This window comes from Colius striatus, chromosome 3 (genome assembly GCF_028858725.1).
Source record: "Colius striatus isolate bColStr4 chromosome 3, bColStr4.1.hap1, whole genome shotgun sequence".
Lineage (NCBI taxonomy): Eukaryota > Metazoa > Chordata > Aves > Coliiformes > Coliidae > Colius > Colius striatus.
In genome coordinates this window covers 92,043,169-92,058,608 of record NC_084761.1, presented here as the reverse complement: position 1 = coordinate 92,058,608, position 15,440 = coordinate 92,043,169, and the positions used below count along the sequence as shown (strand labels likewise).

General features: G+C 41.8%; 1 protein-coding gene across 3 annotated transcripts in view; it reads right to left on the bottom strand.

Annotated features, from left to right (window-relative positions):
* The window catches only part of FAM53A (family with sequence similarity 53 member A), a 68,425-nt gene extending 55,315 nt beyond the window's left edge, over positions 1–13,110 (bottom strand). Inside the window, exon 1 of one of the 3 annotated variants that reach the window (XM_061994068.1) lies at positions 12,996–13,110. The gene's annotated coding sequence lies outside the window, so the exon portion shown is untranslated. Of the gene's footprint in view, positions 1–12,974 lie in introns of all 3 variants that reach the window. The other 2 variants (XM_061994065.1, XM_061994066.1) reach the window with 2 other exon arrangements.
* Positions 13,111–15,440: the final 2,330 nt, after the last annotated feature.

Below are 15,440 nucleotides of genomic sequence, written 5' to 3'. Positions count from 1 at the left end.
CCATGCTAAGGTTTAAAAACTAGGATTTGGGTTGTTATTGCCTCCAGAGGGAAGACAAGAATAAATATTACATCCACTTGCCTCAAATGCTGCAAATCACTATAGAGCTCATAGTGTTTTGACGGTTTTGACCCTGAAGCATCATCATTCTAACACCAACTGGTCACTGAGACAGCTGTGACAAAATATAAACTGTTACTAAAATAAGGCTGAATCCTACACACTCATTTCTACTCCATCTCCCACACTTCAGATGTGAGAGCTCCTATGAGAAAGAAGCAAAGCCTCAACCATCGTACACAGCTTGTGGACTCCGTTTTACTTAAAATGAAACACATTTCAACAAACGCCTGGAGCTCAAAGGGAATGAGTAGCACTCAGAGTTTACCAAGTGAAAAAACAGACCTTGTTCAAAGCCTCCCATGTGAGACACAAAAGACCTGCAAGGAGAAGCACCAGAAGCAAACTAAGGAGACTATCATGGCTTAAAGATGGTGGTTTCCAGATTCAAAATACAGAGTGAGATGATGTGCTGGAAAGAAGTTAAAGGTCAATACTTTGGTATTCAGATGTGTTATTCTTCAGATGCAGAATTTATCCACCTTGGCTGAGAAACACATACAAAATAAAGATCTAAAATTGTTTAGTAAAATTTGAATTAGAAACTGAAGACTTCATTGTGTTACACAGTGAAATCTTGTCTGTAATAAATATACTACCCTTTAATTCTCAAGTTGCCATCAGGTGGTTTGGGTTTGTTTTTAAACTAAGAGGAAAGGCAAAGGAAGGGTGGAGACACGGGATGCTAAATCTTTGTCACAGTTTCCGAAGTGTATTTCTCACTGCAACAGAAGTGGTGGAGAAGTAAACTCAAGAGACTTTTTTTTCCAGGTCACACTTAATTAAAGCAGAGAATGTATCACCACCAAGAACTAGGTCTAAGAACTCAACCCAGTCAGAGGTTAAAGCATTTATTATTGCCAGCTTATTTCAGTAAGAAGTCTCATCGGTCTGCCAGGTTTAAACTTGTCTTTCAGACTCAAGGAAGACCTACCATTCACACCACAGACAAGCCATCCTGCATCTTTTAAAGTATCTTTGTCTGACAGGACAACAGATGAGCTGCGCCTTGTGTCTGACCATGTACAAAGATTCTTTTTTGAAATGTTAGAAAAGAGAACATAAGTAACTGCCACTATTTAAACACCAGGCCAAATTATGCTGATTTTGATGAAGGATATTTACATCCACTATGTTTGAAGTTCCATTTGAGCATCAACATCCATCAGTCTCTGACCAATCATCTCCCTGCAGAGGGTGATTTGGACTCTTCTCCTCAGCATCACTGCAGAAAGCACAAGACTGTGGTGTACAGTGCTGAGGAATGGTAAGGCTGATCTACTGAGGCTTTCATGCACGAACACTAAGCCCTTTGCTTTTGCCATAATTACGAATCAAATGTGCAAACAGTCATCATTTCAAGAATAAGCTATCTTAAACTAAGAATTACTGCCTGCTTCAGTAGTTCAGAACAAAACCTAGTGGGCAATCACCACTAAAGATTATTACTGTAACTTTCAGTCTGTGATATCACTGAAAGCTTGGAGCTCAAGTCCTAAACAAATCATTTCCACCTCCACACAGAATATTTATAAAAACAGTATTTAAAACCAAAGTATTTATTTAGTACACAAAACTTCCAGCAAGATATAAAGATCTGACTAAAATAATAATTTATACAAAAAACATTAGTTTGAAGAAATATACACACCACCAGCCTAAGTCTACTACACTCCCACTAAAGCAAGTGATCCAGATTATGTAAGCCCCACAAGATTTTGTTTTATTCTAAGGCTTGTGAGAGAAACGCCAAAAACACATAGATGATTAACTTGCCCTACTACTGAGATATTTGCTTCACTCCATCAGATAGAGAAAAGCCAGGAGAAAACAGAGATTAGCAATACTACTGCCTACTTTCTCTTTGTGTTTGCCCTTAAAGAAGGGTCAAATGGGCACGTACGTACTTTGAAAATACTGGGGCCCTAAAAAAAGGTGTATCATTTATCCTTAACTTGTATGGCAGTGACAATTAGTTCATGCACAACCTGCTCTTGCAGGACAGATCAAAATCATGTCAGTACTGAAGTACTGTTCTACTACCAAACCCTATAGGCTTGGAGCTGAGGGATTACATAAATCTTTTCCATACATCCTGCTCCCCTAACATACACAGGTAATAAACCTTCTGTTTGCCTTCAGGTTCCTTCTGAAGAGTGTCAGACATCTGGTTGGCTTGTTGAAAACAAAAAGCCCAACTTGTAGATTTGTTTTTATGATCCTGAGTGTGAAACATTCTTGCTGGAAGCCTCAGGCCAGGTGAAAAAACATTTGTGTTAAGACGCTACTTCATGGCATTTCAGGGATCTAATAATCTATATAACCTGCACACAGGGAAGTCTCCCTAACATTAGCTTGTATACAACTATGGAAATTAAAAACAAGGAACCTACAGTAGTCCAAATATTTTTCAGGAACTAGTACAGCAGCTGAGCTGCAGATACTGCTAAATTTAGAATTCAAGTGCTTAGCAGTATTGTGTAAATAACCATACATCTCAATGCTTACAGTAATATTAAATACACTTCTCCCTGAGTCTTACTGTACTAATTCTCCATACTACGAGTAGTATTTCCCCTCTCCTGACTATGTATACAAGTGCTATATATAAGTACTATGCCCAAGTTAGTGGTGTAACGAAAGTTTGCGTCTTTGTCTCAAAAATTCAAACTCTCCAGAAGATTATTGTGCAACTATTGAATGAGCACATGCATGTGCATATCCTTATTTTAGCAGTTTATGACAAACAGTTTACTTTCATATAAAGCCCAAAACTCTAGAAAGATAGTTACAGGAAGAGCTACACAAGAAGGGTGAAGTTCTGTGCAGGCTGGCATACAGTAGTTAAAGCTTTCTGCTATATTATCTATCATTAAAGAGTATGGAAATGCATTTAACAGATATGAGATCTGGTGTGTAACAGACAACCAAATTGCCTCTCATGGCCCAAACTTGTTCTCAATCATGGCTGACCATATGTAATTTGCTGCTTAAAAAACCTGAAGTCATCTGGCAGGAGATACCACTTCAAGAGGTGGCACACTGAAAGGCCTTAAGTCTTACAACACTCATCTAGTTACATGACCCATTAAAATTCAGGGAAAAAGCCTATCACACAGCTTTCAAGTAGCCTTTCAAATAGTAAGAATTTTCTTTAACATACAGAAGTCTCAGGTATCTCACTAGAAATACTAAAATTGAATGCTAGTTTGAAGAATTTGTGGTTCTTGCTCCTTTACTTCTGTAACCTACAGTACATATCATTTGTTGGTATCCAGCTTCTGTTTTGCACATCCCATGAATTTTCAAACGAAGTCTCTGATAATATCTACACCACTAGTAGATAGTAGAACTATCTAGTAGTATCTAGTAGAACTACTCTTCTTCTAGAAGTGAACCCTTAGCAACAGCCCACAAATGTTCTATTAGCAGATTGCAAATTGAAGTCCATTAAAATAATGGAATGAAATACAAAGACAAAAGCAGTACATATGTCAATATTGTGTGTGCTTTCAGCATTCATGTACTACTTCAAGTGTCACCAGGGATACCCCTCTTGCTGGTCTTAAGGTACTTCAATCAGAATTAGTTCAGTTGAGCAATGTGGCTCTTACCAGTTCACTAGACCATTCCAGAAGCAAGATAGCCACTTGCTCTGTCCATGCATTCAGCCTTCAACAACACATGAACAGCTGCATTCATGAAAAGCTGTGCTAGAGGTCAAGACACAAACCCAAAAGGTATGCAATTGCAGCAGGTACTTGGAAAAAGCATTTGTAACAATTACTTGAAAAGAAATCTCATGAGTCAAACAAGGTTACACCATGTAAGTGAAGATGATTGTGTTAAGTCTGAAAAAAAAAAAAGTAGTGAGCTATTAACTACATCAGAGTGACTGTTTTTTTTCTTTAAATACTGAAAGACCTTCTGTTTGATGGAAAAGCTCAGTATTTTCACTGTGTGCTACTTCAGCTCTATCAGATGTTTAATGAATGAGTAATTAATTCTACAAGCATGTTCTGTGAAAAAAATTCATTTGCCAAAGTGAATTCATAGAAGTCACTAAGACTCCAACTCGTGAAGTTTACTCACACAGTACAGGCTTGAAGCCTTAATGTAAAGCCATGCTCCTGTATAGGAACCAAATAAGCACAAGGTATCCATCAGTACACAAGTATTATGGGCCACACTTCACTTAAGGCAGAATAACTCAGTTTTATTTGAGCACAAAAATGCCAGCTGAGAAATGAAAACTGAAGATAGGAAAGAGTCTGTAGTTTTAATCTCCACTGACTGGGATAGAAATTTAGCAGCTTTAAATGGGGTCAGGTAAATCACTTGACTAGCAAGTCAAGCACATAACTTCCGCAGACAACAGTGTAAGAGAGGACAGAACCATGAGTGTTTGGAAGGGAAATCTAGGTCTTCTCACTTGGGCAGTTATCTTTACAGAAGACTGCATTTGGAAAAGATCAGCTTCTGGTAATCAAGTTGAAGGACAAAACAGTAAAGATATGTCTGATAAAGTCACAAGATATGAAAGCACGTCCTTTCAGCTCTTCACCTGAAAACTCATACTCAAATGATTTTTCAGTACTGATAAAAGTATGCTTGATCTAAACATACTTTAAAATAAGCCTCTGAAATTACATCTGGCTTTCTGGCATCTTCACTCACACAAAGGTTAAGTACACTGTAGTCTGCATAAAGCAGTAACATCTCTTCAGCTGAAGATCTGAAACATCAAACCACTGCATTATGGGAAGTTACTGGCTGAGCACCTGGATCCAAGAAGTACTCAAGTGATAAACAAACTTTTGACAGCTGCAGCCTTTTCTGCAGGTGCAAGAGACATTTACCTCATTGCAGTTTGTCTCCGTTTAACCATTAGCTGAATAACTAGTTCTGAATTTAGAAATAGGCTTGGGTTCATTTGATCCTCTCAGATCAGGAGAGAACTATTGAGGTCATACACCTAGGTTTAACGACTTCTGTTGGAAGGTGAGTAAAGGCTGTATAGTAAATGTAACACTGGCAGATAACAGTACAAAGACAGCAGTTAGTGGTAGTTCTGAAAGCTATGCTCAGGCAGTGTTAACTGAGCCAACAGGAAGGCGAGTTCTTCAGAAGAAAGCTGTGGGCTAGGCTGGATCAACAAGCTGACCTTGAAACAAGTGTTAAGCTGTTGTAAGAAAGTCAAATGTATGGGGATGCATAAACAGGAATGTCAGCTCCAGGGCACATGAAACAACAGTTTTTTTACTCCCCACTCAGCACAGGAAAGCCTCAGCTGTAGTACAAAGTTGGGCTTTAAGCACCACACTCAAAGACCAATGCAAACTAACTTGAGAAGAACAAGAACGATTAAAGCTGAAAAAAAACATGACCTCTTGGAAGAAGTGAATACACTAGTTTTATTTAGGCCTAAAGAATCACAAGTCTGCAGGGTGAAGGGCAAGACACAAGGAAGTGGGAACATGACAAAGAACAGTTGAAATATTTTTAGATTATTTACTACAGGGGTAATCATAGCTGTCCTTCATGCCCAAGGAATTAGGCAACAAGCTTGACCAGCAGTAAAGATGTTCGGTTCCATATTCAGAACAAGTTTCAACACTGAGTACAGCAAACCACTGACTCAGGAGACCATAGAGGAGCTCAAGTTTCTTTTACAAATCACATTAGATGTGATAATACAGGACAGGAGACTCTCAGAACAGTCCTACACCTTTTTCAGTACTACGCTTGTTTCTTTAAATGACTACTCAATTTCAAGCCACTCTTTGCTTATCCTCCTACAGTAGGTGCTTAAGTTTCAATACTTACCCGATTTTTCAAATTAAAACCTCAGGATTTGTGTGTTCAGTTTATTTTACAACACAACAAAACAAAACTCACACCTGCCTCTCTCTTCACCAGGACATAAATCAACTCCAGTCATCTCCCATAGCAGTATGTAAATTTCAGCAGTATTGCAGTCTCTTGTTGTATCTTTCTCCTCTGACCAACAGAAACTAGAAGCTGATTTACTTCGTGCTTAGCCTGTTAACAACCTACTAACAACCTAGAACAGTGATGTAATAGCTTTCATTGATGTGGTGTCACAAAGCACTGTGTGCACCTTTTACTACAACTATAGCCTAAGGCCCAGTTAGGACTTCCCAAGGATGGAAAACACTGCACACAAACCAAATAAGAGTTAAAATGTGCAGGATTTTAAAGATGGGCAGTTGAAGCAGACAGCGCTAGTTACAGCCAGTCAGAGGAAGTCCATGTCTGAGATAAGTTGCATGTTCACATTTAAACTGCAAAATCTAAAGTCACTAAACTGGGGAAGAACTAACTTTTAAGAGCTCTAAGACACCCAAGAAGCATCTAATAAAAGACAAAACATTATCTTTTTTCATCCTCTGCAATATAAGCATTTATCCAAGTACTTTGCTTTGTTTAAATACCATTCTTCTGAATTGCAATAGTCCCATCTTACCTTCCAGGAGTTCAGCAATTTCTTATCCATACAATGAATCAGACAGCACTGAACCAGATGGAAGAAGATGAGGAAGTAAGTATGTACACACATGGCTAAGCTCGGGTGGACTACAATACATACTTTGAATGGATCAGGCTAAGCTTCACTCATGTTCCACTGCTAGCAATATCTTCTTCAAATTAGCAACTCTGCTATTGTACCTTAACCTTCAATAGCCCCTGACAGTAGGCAAGAGCATTTGAATTTAGCCTCCAAGTTATCACACTTCTCAATTTCATTAGGTTTCAACTTCTATTTCATCACTTTTAAATAATGAAGAGATGAGGTCCTAGGTACCCACTCCTTCTCCACTAGAATACATACCATAATTTAGGCAGTTCAAGTAGGTAGTTATTGAATGCTGTTTCCATTACTCTTCTCCTCACTAAATATTGCATCAAATTACACACTGGAGCACAGCAGTTATCTTGAGGCATGCTTACACACCACTACGCTCTATTCTAAACAGGACATAATGAATAATTATCTGCCACTACTATCAGACTGGGATAATTAAGCAAAAAGGTTCCTTTTTTTTAAACTGGGATTGTAATTCTAATTGCCAGTTCATAAAACTTATGCAGCCATACAACTAGATCCTATGTAGCTAAATATAGACCATAACTTAAAGATGACACCCTCAAAGGGTCCATAGAGCAGAAATCTCCTATGTTATGAAAACAAAGCTGGTTCATATCATGATACAAATACCACCTGTAAATTCACTGGCCACTTACATGTTGACTAGGAAATGCTGAGTGGTAAGAGAACAAGCCCAAGGGATCTAAATCCATCTAACCTTAAGCATTTTTCCACATCTTTTTATCTACACCGCACCTGAGGCTCCAAACTTTAACCTTTGTTGTATTCTGCATGCTACTTCTGGACTGTAGAAGCTGAAAAAGCTACAAGGTTTGACAGATCCAAATGAAATACAGCTTTTGTCACTTGCACCTTTCCATAAATATGATAAATTTTCATCCCTCTAAAACCAAAAGAGGCCAAATCAACAGCAACCTTGAAGGAAGACAGAAAGTGAATTTCTCATTGGAAAAGCAAGGGAAGTTTAAAGGAAGCAGTACCTTTACAACAATAATTTTCCCTATAAACAAACTTTGGAGAAACATCACACAGTATTCAGTAGTAACCATATGAAATCTAGGAATACTTTACTATGACAAAATCTTAAGCCACAGTTAAGAAAGTGAAACATAATACACTTGCATAGCACTGGAGGATGATTTAGTGCTACTGACATAAACACAAACTGCACTAAGTTAAACATGCTGCAAAAATAATTTAAACTGCCCAATTAGGTTCAAAAACACATTTACCCTACAAATCAAAAACCCTCCCAAACTCCTTAAATGCATTAGCACCCGTTCACAATGTGATTTCAGATGCAAATTAGAGACTTAAAGTTAATATAACACCAACAGAAGTTACTATTATTCCCACTCATGGCTCAATGGGAAGTGACAGCAGAAGTGAAGCCACAGCCTTCTTGTATTAGGTCTTATTAGGACAGTAAAGGTTATTCTTTATTTTTAAAGTTAATCCACCTTAACTTTGGTGTAGAAATTGTCAAATTATAAATGTGATCTTTCATGAACCCAGAAAAGTTCCAAGTGCATTAACAAATAAACAAAAAGCCAGTTCCTGAGGCTGGGTGGCTCAACAGAAAGGATGTTAAGGAGAAAAAACTATCCTTCAGATGCCGTCTTCCAGCATCATGGATCTCTATCTAAAACACAAATGTAAATGTATAGACAGTGAGGGCTGTAATTATTCCTTCAACTATTTCCTGTACCGGCTGGGTTCCAATTTGAAAGCTCAATAAATGCAGAAACAGCTTTCTTCCACCTCAAATACCTTTCCCACAACTACACGGAGGTCTTGGTATATACAGAGTCAGTTTTGCAAATGACACTTCTAATGACAACTCTAGGCAAAATATTGTTTGATTTCATCCTCTTAGCTCTATTTGTACAGACTTAGGCACATTGAAGAGCAATTGCCATCACTGTATCTCCAAAGCTCTAGGCCTGCAATAAGATATTTCAGTGACAGTACTCCTCCCCGTGCTTTAGTTCAGTTTTCACAGGAATTTAAAACAGTGTTGTCATACCAAACTCAGGGAGAAAGCGCTAACATTAGGTAATCAGAACCCTTGATCTCACTGTTAACACCCACCAAGCAAAACATAAGTGATGGCACACATTTCACTAAAACATAATCAAGATGAAACAGAGGAAAGGAAAATGTATTAGTTTTGGGTTTATAACTCTGTAAGTTTGCGAATTGAAACATTTTCTAAAGCAGGGTATTTAACCACTTGCTTAAAAAAACAGCGCTGACAGTAAACCAAGAGCCATAACCCAGATAATGCATTTAGTAACAACCCTGCCTACTTCCTCCCCTCAACCTAAAAATTACCAAAACATGGCCTTCGGAAGTTGTGCCCACTACAAAACATTACAAATAAGTGGGGGAGTTTCTTGCTAGCTTGTGGATGACATTTTCCAAACTGACCAAACAGAAAAGCCACAACAGCACTGAGTATAGTGACAATATTAAGATAGTTATCTTTCAGGTTTGACTGTACTCAACAGTACTGCAATATCCACTTGGGCCACCACAAATTTGTAAAACACCCTAGAAAAAAAAAAAGTGTTATAAATATGCCTATTTTGAGGGTTTTTTTTACAGACCTTCTTTTGGGGGAGAAAGAAAATCTCAAAGAAAATCATTTTCTGAAAACACAACTGCCTCAAACTCCCCAACAGCATGTTTACAGTTAAGAGAAATCAACAAAGTGCTTTTTTTGGTTTTATACCGACACTCTCATCATGAGATTTTAACACTTCACTGCTAAGATTATGTTAACTACACAAATTTCATGACATTGTCAACATAAATGACTGCCTCTCAGGTATACACAGTCAATGGATTACAACAACTTATCTACCAAGAACCTACCAGCCACCACACTGAGGTCCAGTAGCTGTTTTCCTAGCTGTGAATTTCTTCCCTAGAATTAATGAGCACGGTTGCCTCCTGCTCATTAACTCTTCCTTCAGGAGTGTTCATAAAGTCCTGCACAGGTTTCTGTGTGTAGTTTCATTCCTCTCCCCAGTAAGCTTATGTTACTTACAGTATCTAGAATAAAAATTACAGCTACTTTCACAATGGTCAGTAATCTCTTACATGTCCTACCACAATCTATTTCAAAATTTAAATTTATATGTAGATTGTGTAAGATTAAAGACAAGGTCCTATGAACTTTTACCTGAAAGATCATTCTTACATGAATATCAGATCTCAGGATTGCAGGAATCTAAAATAGTCCAAGAAGTTTACTTTATAAAAATCAAAGTTTAAAGTAAGCAAAGTTGTCTTTGAAAAGAAAGCAGAGACTTGTGTGCATGCAGGAGAGGGAAACTCACTGCTGCCAAAAGGCAAGATTTCTGTTTATACTATAATAATTAAAATACACAAAAATACATGTAAATCACCATATAAAATATTAGTATCATATTTTCCACTAAAGATTTAACAAGACTTCTTGCTACTACTTAAGAAAACTCAAAGCAGAACCAGAAAGGACAAAGTCTCAGAACAAAACTCAATAAAAAAAAAAGCATCCAAAAAAAGTGTAGGGGCAAGGAAAGAATTGTGTTTGGAAAGTTTTAAGTACACCATGTTTCTAAAGGGAATAATCTATCAAACCACAGGAGGTGACTAGAACTGCCATCATCACTGCTAACACAAAGGAATGTAGATTGGGGGGAGGCAACAGAGGAAGGGGGAGAAAGAACAGGGAAGGGAAAAGAAGGAACTAAGAAAGGGAGCTACAGTAATGGCTACCAGACCCTCAAGGAATTCCTATAGGAAAGAATAAATCCTTCATGGTTTTTTAAAATGAAGCAGTCCATGCCATAAGTTGCAGTCTTCTCACTAACGTTAAGCTTTCAGTTTATCTGCCCACCACATTTTAATAAATACAGTTTTATGCCTATACTAAACTTCCAAAGCTTTTAAACACAATGGCTGTGATCACAAATACTATTTCTTCTTTCAGCCTCCTCGTTTTTCTGAATCATAGCACCCTGCAGAAAAACAGCTTTTCAAGAGGAAGTAGGGAAGTCTAACTGTGCCAAATTTAAAATATCCCCCTGTAGTTATTTTATCAACTTTAATCCTCAAGTTAGAGATAATAACTGGTTACAACCTGGCAGGTAAATGCTGCTAGAGGACAGCATGGAGGACCCTGAAAGGAGATATTTAGGGGAATGATCTTGCAGATCAGTATTTTAAGTTTATGCCTAATAAGCAGCACATGCTTCCAATATGATGAGGCGCAGCATCTTGTTACTGACAAAAAACTAGGGATGATTAATGAACATTAATATGAACAGCATTTCCTAGAAATTCAAAACGAGCTAGTAGTAAACCCATTTGCTAGTCAGGAGTTCCACCAGCTCATGTAGAATTATTTGAAATGTGTGGTTTACTTCCTCTCACATACTGATCTCTTGCCTCCAAGTGAAATTCTCCCAGGCATTTTCAGAACTACAATAATTATAAAGATATAAGCTCTTTGGGATCAGCCACATACATCTCCAGTAAAACTCAAGTCACATGCTTCATTAGAAAAGTTTTTGCTATTTGGCAAACACTGCACTCCAGATTTCATTAGCCCAACTTGAAGCAAACAGACTACTCATAATTAAAACACATCCAGAAACATTTCAGCTTGCCACGAGACACACAAACTTACTGGTTCTTGCCAGAAGTGGCTTTGACAAAAATATTTCTTAGCAGTCAGGCATATGAATGGGAGGCAATGTAACAGCAAAGGCTGTAATAATCGTTCTCAGGAGCTAATTTTAATGTAAGCACAGTGAACCAGAAAATAGATTTGACCAGCTGGCTCAACTCATCCCGAGGCCTAGAACTCGGCATGCACATTAAAAACCAGCGTCTGACCTGGGCTGAATCACCGGGCCATTCTCAACCCCACAAGCTCAATGTTACAGTGCTACTACAAAGCACTATTTCCATAACGGCTCTTTTCTGAACGGTTATGATCGTTTACCTGAAGAGAAAACGCCTTTAACTTTCAAGGGCTTTACCAGAAGAGTTCAGATAACTGACACAACGCCAGAGGATCATACACAACCGGCGGCCTCTGTCTCACAAGACCTAAAGCGACCTGCTTAAATAGCATCCGAAATTTCAAGAACACGGCTCTGTTTAGCCTCTGCACAGGCAAGACGACATTTAATATGCCAAATAAGCAGAACAAAGCCATGTAACTGCCCTTAAAAAAGACAGAATAACACAAAGAGCCTATTCACTCACCGATACCGGACTTTTGAACCCCACTGGCCTTTACACTTACGAACCATAAATTAGAAATCAACTTTCCTATTGCTGAGGGAGATGAAGGAAAAAATAACCTCCATTTTCACCCAGGAATCGCTGTGGAAGGCAGCTATGGTGGAAAAGCACGCACCTACTCTGACGTAACCCTATCCTTGAGCAACAGAGGGGAGAATCGCCTCAGAAATCCCAGGGTCCGTGCCCGCAGACGTAGGTCCCGCGGGGCAGCGGCACAAAAGAATGCCGGCACCCGGCCCGGCCCCACCGAGGCCCGGCACCGTCCCCTCCTCCCCTCGCTCCCCGCCGCGCCGGGCCAGGCCGAAGCCCGCGCCGACAGCAGCCCCGCTGGGACACATGGCACCGCCGCACAGCCAACCCAGCTCCCATCCCGAGCGGCAATTATTAATAAGCAGGGGAATTTTTTTGGGGGTGGGAAGAGGATGTCTTTCTTCTGTCAGGGCTAAGGACAGCCGCCGTTTCGCTTCCACGCGAAGCCTCTGGCTAACGGCAGGGCGCAAGGTAGCGAGTCTTTACCTCCAGCTGCGATGAAGCAGCGCGGCCTCCAGTCTGAACATCGATGACAATAAAACATATAACACCTCTACCTATCTATTCGCCTAATTAAAGGGCGGCGCAGCCCTCAGCTCTGCAGCTGCAGGAGGCTGCGCCGCGGGGAAGGGCAGCGCCGGGAGCAGTGGGTGTCACACACATCCCCTCCCCACTCCACAAGGTCCCCCCGAGGCAGCGCTCGCCCCGTCCCTCCCGCCCGGCGAGAGCTGTCCGGTCCCTACAGCCGCCCAGGGCTCCGCGAAGCGGTCGGGTCCGGGCCTGGCCGCCTCCCCTCCGCCTCTGGGCCGCCGCAGCAGCTGCTGCCGCCGGCTGCGCTCGCTCTCGGACAACGGGTGATGCCCCTGGGGCCTCCGCCGCCCCACTCCCTCACCGCAGCGCCGGTCACCGGTACCTGCGCCCGCACGGGCAGCCTCCCCTCCGCCTATGGACCGGGCTCCTCAATGGCAATTGAACAAAACACAGCCGGCTCCACCCCCTCCTTGCACACGCCCGTGCCCATTGGCTAGGCCGCCCCCCGCCGAACCTTGACCCGCTCTGCCATAGGGCGGCCGGGAGAGCAGGGCCGGCCCACAAGGGGCGGGGGGTGGGCCGGACCCCGGCAGCGCCGCACAGCTGTAGCGCCGGCCGGGGCGGACAAGACGCGCCGGACTACAACACCCAGGATGCATTGCGGTGGCGCAATGCCCTTCGTTCATTGGCTGGCCAGAGCGCGTGCGGGGAGGTGCTGGGGGGGGGGAAGCTGCGGCTTCTCGCCTGAGGGGGCGATGACGTCATCGCGTGCCCGGATGGAGCCGCAGAAGAGCGCGGGGGCGCGCGTGGCGCAGGCAGGGGGCTCGGCGCGCGGGCGCGCGGCGGGTCTGACGCCTCTTAGGAGAGCCGTGTTGCCGGGTTTGGGCCCTGTCAGGCAGCGGGGAGCCTGGTCCGGCCCCTGGGCTTGCCCCCGCAGCCTGGCGCCGCTGTCAGCCTCGCTACAGCAAGGCTGAGTCGCGGGCAGCTGGAGCTGCGGCATCCCAGTGGGCGCAGGGATGGCACCCGAGGCATCCCCCGCGAGCCGTGCCGTGCCTTAACTAGCTCCCAGTGCTGATGTTCCTTTCCCCGCAGCTGGCTCTTCCCACCCTCCTGCTGCCGCTCCGCGGCCGTGTAGCGGTGTGGTTACAGTGCCCTCTGCTTGCCTGCTCCCTGCTTCCCTCCGCTGGCGGCTTCCAGGCTTGGGAGTGCCTCATCCCTGAGGAGTCCCGCATGGGCCCGAACTGGTGCTGCCTTTCTTGGCTCTCTAAATAGCAGCCAACCCAACCCAACCAAACCCCAACATCTGCTTCTTACTCTGCAAGAAATGTTCCTATGGGAGTTTTTCAACAGGAGTTGTGAGTCAGCCGTAGTGAGGAAGTGGGATGTGTTTGGACAACAATTACATTGTGCACTTGTCAGGGCAGAGACTGTTTTATGTGGGTGCATAATCCTTAACATCATGAGAAACCAAACCCTGATTTACTGTTGCCTACAGGCCTGACATTACTGAGGTACAGGTATTTTTTTATTAATGGTAACTATTACCAAGCTCTTCTCATCCCTTTAACAAGCATCTGTTACTTCAGCCTTCAGCAACCTGTTCTTCAGTTGTTTGCACATGGCGTTGTATTTCACTCCCTCATCTTTCCTTTGACCCAAAAGTTTTTCAGCTGACTTTGCCTTATTTTTCTGTAAGATTTTGCAGAATTACAAGACAATGCTGCAATCGATACCCAAATTAATGTTGCACTGATGAGTCCAAACCAAAATTGTGTTCCTGGGAAATCGTGTCTTGAGCTTGCTTACTTTCTAGCCTTTCAAAATTTAACCTGAAATGCCAGGTAACTTAAAACCAATTTAACTTGAAACAGCATTATCAGGTTTTGCTGCTTGTTCATCATCACCATCCTCTCGCTTGCACTCTGTACAGCCCTACAGTACCCAGTTTCTTGGAAAAAAAAAAAAAACAACAAACTAAACACTTGTGTGTTTATTTTGATAAACCTGAGGCAGAACTTTGTTCAAATAATTTTCCGAGATAGCTTTCCCAAATTATACAATGAGTATTTAAATCAGTGTACTAGTTCTCGGTGAGATCAACACCTACCTCTCTTTAGAAAGATCTTACAAGCGATTAAAGGTGCATGAAGAAAGTGCACAACTTTCTCCCATAGCTCAGTCCTGGCTCTTGAAATACTTTCTTGTTGTGCTCATTTTGCTCCTGGCCTTACTGTGAGTTCTAGTGCATGGGAAACAGTAGTTCATCTACTTTCATGATCCTGCCCGTAACTTTGGCACCAATTTGGCCCCATCCTGTAATCAGTTTTGTACACAGAATTCCACACTGAAAACAAGTTATCCCTGAAGCATTTCTTTGCTAAATTCTTACCCAAACTTAGAGTTAGCAATTTATTTTTTTAAAAAATTAAGTCATAATATAATTTTCTCTTTCACAATCATTGTGTCTTCAGTATTCCACTGGAGTTTAGCAGCTCAGGCATCACCATTTGATATAAAACTGGTTTCCCCTCACCTACAAGTTCACCTACAAGTTTTGAAACATTAATGTTTCTCTCTGTTAAGCCACAATACTTGCCCCCTGCACTGTTTCTGCTGCAAGTAAAGGTAAAACCAGAGGGAACTCAATGTTTCTGAAACTGAACTGTTTCTCAGTTGTTGGCTGTTTACTTGCAGCCATGGTTGCAGTGGTGGGGGAGGCACATGAAAGGATCTGCAGGCACACTGCCCCCAGCAGCCAGCACTTCTGCTCTCAACTTCCACAGGCCAGATATTTCCAACTAGAGTGCAAACTTTGCAGTAATGAAAT